Source organism: Rhineura floridana, chromosome 3 (genome assembly GCF_030035675.1).
Source record: "Rhineura floridana isolate rRhiFlo1 chromosome 3, rRhiFlo1.hap2, whole genome shotgun sequence".
Taxonomy (NCBI): Eukaryota; Metazoa; Chordata; class Lepidosauria; order Squamata; family Rhineuridae; genus Rhineura; species Rhineura floridana.
In genome coordinates, this window is record NC_084482.1 from 122,228,875 (window position 1) to 122,240,755 (window position 11,881).

Genomic DNA, 11,881 nt, shown 5'->3' on the forward strand with positions numbered 1-11,881 from the left:
TTTGAACCAGACCACCTAGAAACTTAATATTTTTTTAATGAAAGTGAAGAGTCCAGAGATTAAGGTGACTCACCCGGAGACCCAGAGAGGACCCCCAAAAACCAGACTCTCTGGGCAAAAACCAGAGACTTGGAATCTCTAGTGCATGCACATGTGTGGAGGGTAGGGTTACCAAGTCTCCGTTTTTTGGCCGGAGTCTCTGGTTTTTGGAGGGGCCCTCTGGCTCTCCGACTAGCACCCCTTAATCTCCAGCTTCAATTTTTAAAAAAGTGACGTTTCTAGGTGGTCTGGTTCCTGAGATATACACCAAAATGTCAGCTGCCCCCCTGCAACTGTTTAATCTATTTAACTGATACGACACTGAAGTTGGTTCCTAGTTCCCAGTTCCTTATTTGCTTGAAAGTTCAAAACACTAAAAAAGAAGAAGAGTTGACAACTACAGCAACTTCAAACCAAACTTAACATGTCTCTGAACCCCAAAATATATGTTGGGGTACTCTGTATGATATATCACTGTGATCGGGGACTCTCCCCGTCAAGAATAACAATACATTTATGTAAAGAAAATAATCAGGCTTCTGATATTATCATAAATACATAATGATGTCATAAAATCATAAAAAATAAGTAACTGGGGGTGCCCACCCCCAAATCTGCTCTGGACCAGGACAAATCATATACCCCACGAAAGGGGAGGGCGTCCTCTACGAGATGCCACTGTGTCCCGCCTGGCCCAGAGCTTCTGCTGGGAGCAGGGCACAGAGGAGGGCATCTATGCAAAATCAAAGCAGACCAAAACATACAGGAAAAAATAAGTACCTGGGGGTGCCCACCCCAAAGTCTGCTCTGGGCCAGGACAAATCATACACTCCAGGAAAGGGGAGGGTGTCCTCTATGAGATGCCACTGCGTCCCGCCTGGCCCAGAGCTTCTGTTGGGCGCAGTGCATGGATGAGGGCATCTATGCAAAACCAAAGCAGAGGGGAAAAAACAGGAAAAAATAAGTAACTGGGGGTGTCCACCCCAAAATCTGCTATAGGCCAGGACAAATCATATACCCCAGGAAAGGGGAGGGTATCCTCTATGAGATGACACTGTGTTCCACCTGGCCCAGAGTTTCTGCTGGGCGCAGGGGAAGGATGAGGGCATCTATGCAGACAGAAAGGGTAGAGAATCTTCTTACTCTTACTCATTTCTCAGACCTCTTTCTGAAGTGAAGGGTCAAATCTGTAAAGACGTTTGGAGCAGCCACATTAACAGATAAGGGCAGGGCATTCCAGGCAGGGGGTTGCCAACCCTGCTTGGATATGGATGTCTTTGCAGAGGATCCCTAGTCAACCTTTACCAACAGCACAATCCAAACTATATCTACTCAAAAGTAAGTCCTGTTGAGTTCTATGGGGCTTAGTCCCTTAGTGTGTTTAGAATTGAAGTCTTCAGGCATCCATCTTTACTCCCGAATGCTCCCATCTAACATTTCCATAACACTAGGCTCCTTTCTTCCTACAGTGGCCTTCTGGTGACTGGCCTTGCCTGAAGGCACTTAAACCCTTCTTGCCGAAAGCAAGTAGGCTAGATTAAATGTTCACTACCCATGCTCCATCTTTTAGCTAAGATGTCTAGCTTAATTTCCAAGGAGGGGTGTGAACCCTGAATGCCAAAGGAGGGAGTATCAATATGTTTATTGTATATTTTCTTAGAAGAAGTAGCTTATAATATAAAATGCCCAACGCGTTTCAGCCCATCAAGGGCTTTCATCAGGGGATGATAGTTGCTAAAAACTCTATATACAGGTGCGAAATTACTATACTGGAGCAATCAAGTAAATTCTCTAATCATTAGCAACTATCATCCCCTGATGAAAGCCCTTGATGGGCTGAAACGCGTTGGGCATTTTATATTATAAGCTACTTCTTCTAAGAAAATATACAATAAACATATTGATACTCCCTCCTTTGGCATTCAGGGTTCGCACCCCTCCTTTTTTCTACACGTCATTGTATGCCTTCCACCTTCCTTTCTACTAGCTTAATTTCCAGTCAGATATTTTTTAATTGTACACTCCAAGCAACTGTGATTGATGCTTAATGTATCATGCTTAATGACATCACTCGGGCCGGCCCCTAAAATCTCAAGTTTTGGGATGCTTCTGACCTGGCAACCCTAGTGGAGGGATAATGTGATACCCAACCCAAAAGATATGAACAGTTGCATTTTTTGAACTCTTGAGCTACAGGACATCAAATATTGATTTCTCTTCATCACTTTTTAAAAGAAAAATTATGTACAGTCTCTGATCAGTTGACAGTGCATTCCTCTATATTTCCTGTATTTGCTACATTAAAACAGGGAGCATCTCAGAGTTTAACCTCTCCTATGCTCCTCCTCTTAACATTTGGTACAAGCTTCCTGATTTTAATCAGCATTCTTGTCACTGGAAGTTACAGCAAGGATGGGGAATCTGTGTCCCTCCAGATGTTGGACTCCAGCACCCACCAGCCCCAGCCTACATAACCAATGATTAGGGATGGGGGAGAGGAGTTGTAGTCCAGCAACATCTGGAGGGCCACAGGCTCCCTGTGTTACAGGGTGGGATATGTATGTATGTATTGAGAAACAGAACATTTATAAACCACCCTTTACAAAAGACTGCTTACAAAATGTATTTTATCAAAATAAAATTACCATAAAAACAGTAAGGCAATGTATTATTATTAAAACAGCAGCCTGAGAACTAAAATATCTAAAAGGCCTGGAGAAATAAGTTATTTCCTGGTTTTAAAAAAGGGAAAATAAGGTGGACACTAGGCAAGTCTCCTGAGGGAGGAAGTTCCACTAATGAGGCACTCTAGCTGAAAAATGCCTTCTTCTTGGTCATTACCCACACCTCTCCTTTAATGGAAATTCAGGTGGGGGAGGCAGAAGGAGAACAGCAGCAGCTGATCTCAGCCTTTCGGCAGGCTGATATGGGAGTATTTCTATAGTTTCTGGTGCCCAAGCCATTTAGAGCCTTAAAGGTCAGCACCAGCTCAGATATAAACTGGCAGCCAGCAAGTTCTCATAATATTGGCATGATTAGATACGTTCCCAGTGAGTTGCCTCAGTTAAAAGACTTGCAGCCTCCTAACTGCTATTTCTAGTGAGTAGCCAGGTTTGCACAATGATAGCAAATGCAATGTTCCAATACACAGTTTTGCCATGAATACAGGTTTAGCACTGCTGTCCAGCTAAATCTCTTTCACCCATGCAGGAATATTCAAGTTGGGCCTAGGACCTATGGGACAGTTTATTTACTTGCTCCATGCAGATATGGGGGGTGGGTTCTCCCACTCTCACCCCCTCTAACCCTACTGCTAAATTGAGTTGCAAGGCATGTTGGTCCCATCTCCGGTGAGAGCGACGGGTGAACAATGGGGGCTTTTCAGCTTGACATCTCAATGAGCAGGAGATGGAGAGAGAGCCCCTCCCGCCCCCTCAACTCTCCCCGCGCCCAGCTTTGTTTGGGGAGCAGACAGCAACCTCCAGCCCCAGGAGCTTTTCAGTACCTAGGGGCAGCCATTCGTCATGGATTACAGCCCCCTCCCCACTCCCTCAGCTGGTCGTCTGGGCAGGGAATTCACACACTAGTCAGCCCTGGCTAGGGAGAGGGGCCTTTGTGCTTAATGGGGCCTGGACCTGGAGATGGGTCAGAAGGTTGGGGTGGGAGGAGAGAAAGAACAGAGGAAAGAGTGGCGGGGGGGAGATGGGTTGGGGTTGATCCTGATATTGTACGGGAAGTGTCTTGGAATAGGTGGCTTCTAGAAAATTGCTCTCTGACTATTGACAGCTAAATCCATCAAAGAGAGCAGGGCAGTTTCTGAAGACACTGCCCCTAGGATTATCTCTATGGCCCATTGGTGAAATATGTCATCCTTTTGCAGAGGACAATGCAACTACCTCTCTCCCTCCCCCATCTTTTTCTCTCTCATAAGAAGAATATGATATCAAAAGTAGCTATCGCTGCCTGGAATCCTGTGTATGTTTCCTTGAACTCAGTGGGACTTACTTCTGAGTAAACACGCATAGGCTTGCTCTGTAAGAGGGGCAAAACCCCACGGCTCTGTTGGCCTGGCTTTGAGGGGTGCAGCAGGAAGGCAGACCCCACTAGCAAGCAGTCAACAATCAGACAGATTTCAGAGCACTAACGGGTGGAATGATGGACTAGGCTGCAGAAGCGATGGGTTCGATTCTTTCCTCGTTTTACAATTCATTGGGCAAGTTTCAGCAAGTCATTGTCTCTTGGCCTTGTTTCTGCCATCTCATTTGTATAATGGGGATATTGATGACCTCCATCAGAGGAGGAGTCATGAAAAGTATTAATAAATCCAAAGATGGGAGGGGCAAGCTACGTTTGGTTTGTAAAGTAATAGGATCCTTGCTGTCCCTTTACAAACTAAAAATCCGGGCACACAAAGTAAACAACTGAGTCTACCAATAAATTCCCAGCAGATAAAATCTGGTCCAGGGCCCCATCCTGGCTGCCCTTCCCATCCTCAGGAAGCGTTTATTGCCAATCCCCTGAAATACAAACGAGAAAGAAAAAGATGCTGCACCCAGGACCTAGGCAGCCTTATGAAGCTTCGGGAGGGACTGACGGACAGGGGGCTCTCTAGCTCATTGTCTGACAACCACTGCTGTTCCTATAAAATGGCAAGAAGCCCTCCCACCACACCATCCCCTCTTGGCAGTCAAAGCTGGGGCCCAGAGAGAGAGGCGGGGGCTGCAGACGGGACCATGTGCCAGAAACACTCCTGTCCCTTGTGGCTTTGCCGTTGCCAGCATTAAATTGTGTGCAGATGTGTGTACAGGGGAGGGCGCCTGGTTGTAATTAGAGCCTTTAATTACAGGCACCCGTGCAGCTTGAGCTGGGCCCTGCCTGGTTCTTAAGGAACTGGGTCCATGAAGGATCCACCAGGGGGACCAGGCCATCCCAGGAGCAAATGGAAGGCCTGTGCCCCCTCAACCATAACAGATGAGGCAGGGGTCCCACAGATGGGCAGCCAAAGGCACACAGGCCCCTAGAGACAAAGGCCCTCATTTCTGTTGTGGGTGAATACCTAAAGATCCTATCCTGATTCTATACCCAAGAATCCTGATTCTATAAGTGGCTCTTTTTACCACACTTAATTATACAGAATGCTCAAGGGTGGGTAGGGGCAGCTCACCTCTTTAGGAGATCCTGGGATATCTGCTTCCCTACCCCAAATCCATTTCCCTCATTCTCCTTTGTCATGGCACATGCCCAGGCTCCAGATTCTCTTTTGCCACTCCTGTTAGCCACAGCCTCTGCAGTGGAAGAGTTCGAGTATTGGGTGTAGATTCAGGATCCAGACTGACAGCTAGATTCTTGCTCACCTTGTCTTCCTCCTGGAAGTGTCAAGAAAGTGCAATGCCAAAGTTGGAAGAAACAGAATTGGTTCATGTAACTAGGCTGGCTTGTTAGGGAAATGAGCTGAATGGATCTGAACAAGTAGAACGGTGATGGGATCTCATAATCATATACCTAGATTTGCAACTCAGCCCACACCCAACACAGTTTGGAGGGGGGTCTGATAAAGAAGGCTCAATTAATGACCTAGACGCAGGATGAAACAATCACATGACTGTTTTTGCAACTTGGTGAATTCTGCATGGGTCAATTGAGCACACAGCCCCAACACATTAGCTCAGGTGTGTGGCTAGGCCCTGTATGGCTGCCAGGTGATCATAGAAGCACAGCAGGTCCTGGTCAGACAAACACACCATTCCCTTCTAACTACAACACAGGTATTTTTTTCCCAGTATTCATCCCAGGGCACCAGTGGCACACAGCAATTTGTCATCAGGATTGGGAACAGAAAATATTCTTCATGTGGGAAGTGAGCACCAATTTCACCTCCCTCAGACTTCTCTGTCACTCCAAGCATCTCATTAGTGCTGAATTTTTCAAACTAATGTATATCTTAATTTCTCAATTTCCCAATTTCTAACACTGAAGCCTGCCTGGGAGTAATATAACCTAGTTGTGGTTGGTTAGGGGTGAGAGGCTCTCTGCACATGCTCAGATACATTCCCTTGTGTATCTGGCATTTCAAAGGTAGAGGAGCCCACATTTAGGTGGATCAGCTGAGTGGCACAATACTAGATATCATGAAAAGCAAAAGCAGCAGAGTCCCAGAATGAGCTCATCCCCACCTCAAGCCAAATAGTTATTCAAAGGTTTTGCCAGAGCTGTTCACATTAGTTTGTAACTGTTTCCAACACAGCAAAGAAGTTACTATTTTTAGTCATCAGCATTTATTTCTCTCTTTCTCCAAGGACAGACTCCCAAGAATCTTATCAATGAAGCACATGGATTTGGAGCACAGAAAGTAGAGAACTGCTTCTCCACCCATTTATCACAGGTCAGAAATTATTCTTAGGATATCAACATGAAAAAATTCCAGAGGGGGTAGCAATGTTGCAACAGAACCAACAAAGAGTCTTGGGTCACCAAGGATCCATTTCAGTCGGGTTTCAGGCCTGGTTTTGGCACGGAAACAGCCTTGGTCACCCTGTATGATGACCTTTGTCGGGAGAGAGACAGGGGGAGTGTGACTCTGTTGATTCTCCTTGATCTCTCAGCGGCTTTCGATACCATCAAGCATGGTATCCTTTTGGGAAGACTAGCTGAGTTGGGAGTGGGAGGGACTGCATGGCGGTGGTTCTGCTCCTACTTGGTGGGTCGGCTCCAGAAGGTGGTGCTTGGGGAACATTGCTCGGCACCCTGGACTCTCCAATATGGGGTTCCGCAGGGGTCAGTTCTGTCCCCCATGCTATTCAACATCTACATGAAACCGTTGGGTGCAGTCATCCAGAGCTTTGGAGTGCATTGCCCTCAGTATGCTGATGACACGCAGCTCTATTTCTCCTTTTCATCTTCTTCAGGTGAGACTGCCAATGTGCTGAACCAGTGCCTGGCTGCGACAATGGACTGGATGAGGGCTAATAAACTGAGGCTCAATCCAGACAAGACTGAGATGCTGCTAGTGGGTGGTTCTTCTGACTGGATGGTGGATGTCCAACCTGTCCTGGATGGGGTTGCACTTCCCCTGAAGGAGCAGGTTCGTAGCTTGGGGGTTCTCCTAGAACCATCTCTGTCACTTGAGGCTCAGGTAGCCTCGGTGGCACGGAGTGCCTTCGGTAGGCCAGCTACTCCCCTATCTGGACAGGGATAACCTGGTCGCAATTGTCCATGCTCTGGTAAACTCCAAGTTAGATTACTGCAATGCACTCTACATGGGGCTGCCTTTGAAAAGGGTTTGGAAACTGCAGCTTGTGCAAAATACAGCGGCCAGATTGGTAACAGGGACCAGATGGTTCAAACATATAAAACCAATTCTGGCCTGCTTGCGTTGGCTGCCTGTATGTTTCTGAGCTCAATTCAAGGTGCTGGTTTTAACCTATAAAGCCTTACATGGCTTGGGATCACAATACCTGATGGAATACCTCTCCTGACATGAACCCACCCGTACACTATGCTCAACATCCAAGACCCTCCTCCGGGTGCCTACTCTGAGGGAAGCTGGGAGTCTGGAAACAAGGGAGAGGGCCTTCTCAGTGGTGGCCCCCAAATTATGGAATGATCTTGTTGACGAGGTGCGCCTGGCGCCAACACTGTTATCTTTTTGGCGCCAGGTCAAGACTTTCCTCTTCTCCCAGCCATTTTAGCATGTATTTTTAAATTGCTTTTTAAAAATGTGTTTTTTAAATTTGTATATTTGTTTTTAATATTTTAACTGTTGTAAACACCCAGAGAGCTTCGGCTATGGAGCGGTATACAAATGCAATAAATAAATAAATAAATCGAAAGCTTATGTTATAAATTTGTTGGCCTTCAAGGTGCCACAGAAGTCACTGCTGTTTTTAACATATGAACAAGGATTCACAGGAACTGATGTGAAGAGATACATTCAGTTGGAGATTATTCAGACCCTAAAATGTATACTGTTCAAACATACTTTATTACATAGAGAAGTGCATTCCCCACATTTTACCCCAAAGAGACTCAGCTGACTGAAATGATGTGAATGCATCCCAAAGCTCTGTGCTGCATTTTTCACCATAATCCCTTGAAGTCACTCACTGATAGCACTTCATCCATATGTTGGTAGCAACTAACATAAAGATATGTTTCCTAGAGAAGTAGTAGTACTCAAGCAAGGAGTAGGGAAGACTGTACTCTGATAACATTTTAGGCAGTGCGGGATAAGAATAGTTCAAGAGTATGGGGTACCAGATTGCATCCTAGAGCAGAGATCCTAACTGCTCCTTTAAAGATATATTCAAAGTCATACAAATCACCACTGTACCTCCTTCCCCTACTCCATTCTTCAATAGTGCTTTTGCCCACCATTCTGCCTTGCCTGCAGTAGTGGACAGAACTATACTTTTACCCCCAGGTGAGCAGGGGAAGAGGGAGCTGATGATGAAAGAACCATGCAGGAATGGTTAAATAGCTACATACTCTCATAGGGCCCCTCCAGACTTGGTTTTTGTGTGCGGGTGTGGGTTTATTTCACAACATGTCATTGATGCTACAACAGTGCATCAGTGGCAGATTTATACTGGATCGTTCACGCATCATTCTGTTTCATTAGTTGTTCTGCAATGGTTCCCCTATGTTAGTGGATTATTGAAAATGGAAGGGCACTCTCGCACTATAGCACAACAGTGGAACAAACACATACAAACTCTGGAACATGTGTGGTATAAAAAGTTGCAGGATTTCAGCAGGAAGCTACGGGACATGCACCAAAAGGAAATAAGTGGGATCACATATAACCATCCCGATACCACCATGAGCATATATCATCATGAATGCATAGTAAAAAGGATTTCTGGAGGGACTCCCACTGACCTGGAATGCAGAGTGGAGAGGTGGGGAAATGACAGCCTGTTGGCCAGATGCAGCTTGTAGGGCCTCCCATCCCTCCTTGCCCCCAGCCACACGTTTAGGCTTCAATAATCCTCCTATTGGAGCCAACAGGTTTTTTTGAAAGCTAAATGTGGTGCAGGGGGCCACAGGATGGTGTCACAACTGGGGAGGGAAGGGTTACACTATAAAGAGCCAAATCTCTGTGTTGTGAGCTGCATAACCTAGTTGCGATTGTTATCAAGCTGCTCTTGAGTTGTCAGCTTTTTTCTGGAAGCTTTAAAGAGTCATAACAGGTGCATTTCAACAGGTGAAGCTCTTGCTATCATTTCATCTCCATACTGGGTAAAGATTCAGCTTCTCAATTTCTGTCAGGTAGTTTTTGAAGGAGCAACTTGTTTGCTTATTTATTACATTTCTATCCCACCTTTTCTTCAAAGTGCTCAAGGCAGTGGACCTGGTTCTCTCACCATCCACCCCATCCTAGGGTTACCAGGTTCTTGGCCTGAGACTGATCCTGTATCTTTAGGAGAAGAGAAAGTCAGCCAAGTGCAGGTGTTCTTGCAACTCTGTAATGGGAAAAACCACAAGGTGGACTTCTCCCTTCCCCTTGCACAACTTTTAAAGATACAGAAGACCTCTTGGTTGCCAGGCCCGGCCTCCAGGAGGACTTCTGTGTCTTTAAAAGTTGTGCAGGGAGAAGGGAGAATTCCACCTTGTAGTTTTCCCCATTACTGAGTTGCAAGAACACCTGCACTTGGCTGACTTTCTCTTCTCCTAAAGATACAGGATCAGTCTCAGGCCAAGAACCTGGCAACCCTACCCCATCCCCATTTTTAGCCTTACAAGAATCCTGTGAGTTAATTAAGGCTGACAGAAAACGCATGGCCTACAGTCACCCACATAGCTTCGTGGCCGAGAACAGCTTTGAACCCAGATTTCCCCAGTCCCGGCCTGACACTCTAACCTTTACCCTATGGGTTCCCAAACTATGATCTGTGGACCACCACCAGCGGTTATGAGCTTCATTTGGGCAGTCTGTGGCACGTCTGCATTAAATATTCATATTGATTTTTAATTGTATTTTTATTACTTCTTTTATCGTATTCTCAACTTCCACATAAATCAAAAGAATGTTGACACAGCAACGCTTTGACATGACATTTGAAGGCAGATGAGAAGGGAACCAAATGGATACATGGAGGCAAAGAGTTCTTAAGGTGGGTGCAGCCACCAAGAAAGTCCTGTCCTGCGTGCCCAGCCATTAAATCTCAGTCAGCAGTGGGAAATGGAGCAGGACCTACATATGAGGTAGCTTTATACCAAGTCAGGCCATAGTCCATCTAGCTCAATACTTAGTACTGCCTACACTGATTAGCAGCAACTCTCTAGGCTTTCAGGCAAGGAACATCCCTAACCCAACCTGGAGAATGAACTTGGGAGCTTAAGCATGCAAAGCAGATGCTCCATGACAGAGCTACAATTCTTCCCCCACTGATTAACAAAATGTGTAGGTGGATTCTTAGGGAGGGTGGCAGTACTGAAAATATCCAAGTGTTCCTGTCCTGGCACAAGAGCCCTGACAGGAAAAAAACTGGCAGCCTTACTGACCACCATGAATGGAAACACAGCTCCTTCTAGGAATGGTTTGACTTTCACAACAACAGGAAGGCACAAAGTGACATAAAGTATGGAAATATTCAAGGGCAGGATGTTGGGAAACATTTCATGTCCAGAAAAATAGTATATATGGTTGCCAACATTTTGTTTTTAATTTCCTGGCAAGACTCTTTTGTAACCAGAAATTCAGCTGGAGATGCTTTTCCCACCATGCAGATGCAAAGCTTCACCTGCTGAATTTCTGCTTGCCATGCAGCTGCCACAGAAGCCCTGTTTGGGTGCTCTTGAACAGCATGGGGACAAGGAGTGTGGCTGCACCAACATCTGTGCGTACAGTGCTAATGTCTGTTAAGGTGGCCTCTCACGTGTATAGTTGTACACACAAAGTCTTCCCTGGAATCTGGAAGCCTTCTCGCGTACAATTATATACCCAAAAGCCTCCTTCCTCATGCATTTGCTCCACACATGATGATGTTGGGAAGTTATGCACTGCACAACAGGGCTACATGGCATGGCTCCACTCCTTGCTCCCCCCCCCGTTCAACACAGAAGCAAACAGTGCCCAAATAAAGCTAGAGCTCCAATTCTCATCAGCCCCAGCCAGCATGGCCAATAGTCAGGGATAATGGGAGTTGTACTCCAAAACATATGGAAGACACCAAGGTAGCAACCCCTGGACTAGAGGCAGGAGTTCTGTCCAGAAAAAAATGCTGGTCACCCTAACAGGGAGTTTGAGCCCCACTTTGAAAACTAGCCTTCTCTTCTCTGGGGCAACCAGGGGGCTGTGACTGCCCTGTCATGCTGTATGAATGGACTTGAGGTTATAGAGACTGACTTGGGCAGCAAAATGAGAGCCTGTGCCTAAAAACAATGGAATTCAAAAGAGGCCAAGAGAAACTTCCAGAAGGAAAGAGCCTTCTAGTGCCACTGTTCCACCTACAGGTGCAACCCCGGTGGGATTCAGGGACATATGCAGCCAGAGCGAGTCTGGTACAAGGGCTCTGTGTTCCTTGAAGCCCGGCCACTGGCCAAGAGAAATATTGCTGGCACCAGGCAGACTCGCTACTCTGGCAGCCAGACACGAGGGCTTTCATAGCTGGGGGCAGGCACTACTGTTCAGGGGCAGAGCTGAGTGGTTAGCCCCTTCCCCACACACCATGCTCTGTTCCAGACATTGCTACCACTTGCATACTGATCTGAAACAGCTACACACACAATTATGCTGTTTCATGCAAGACAAACTAACTCAGGTCATCACCACACATCTATACACACCCACAGAGGATGCTATGCAGAAATATACCTACCTAGCATGTGAACACATAAGAGT

At 46.2% G+C, this 11,881-nt stretch overlaps 1 long non-coding RNA gene across 6 annotated transcripts in view; it reads right to left on the reverse strand.

The window, feature by feature from the left end:
* The window catches only part of LOC133380395 (uncharacterized), a 74,920-nt gene that overhangs the window by 33,178 nt on the left and 29,861 nt on the right, over window positions 1-11,881 (reverse strand). For 3 of the 6 annotated variants that reach the window (XR_009761430.1, XR_009761431.1, XR_009761432.1), the window contains 2 exons: window positions 5,204-5,405; window positions 3,533-4,556 (listed from right to left, as the gene is read on the reverse strand). This is a non-coding gene — a long non-coding RNA (uncharacterized LOC133380395). Of the gene's footprint in view, window positions 1-823; window positions 961-3,532; window positions 4,557-5,203; window positions 5,406-11,881 lie in introns of those variants that run through there. The other 3 variants (XR_009761434.1, XR_009761433.1, XR_009761435.1) reach the window with 2 other exon arrangements.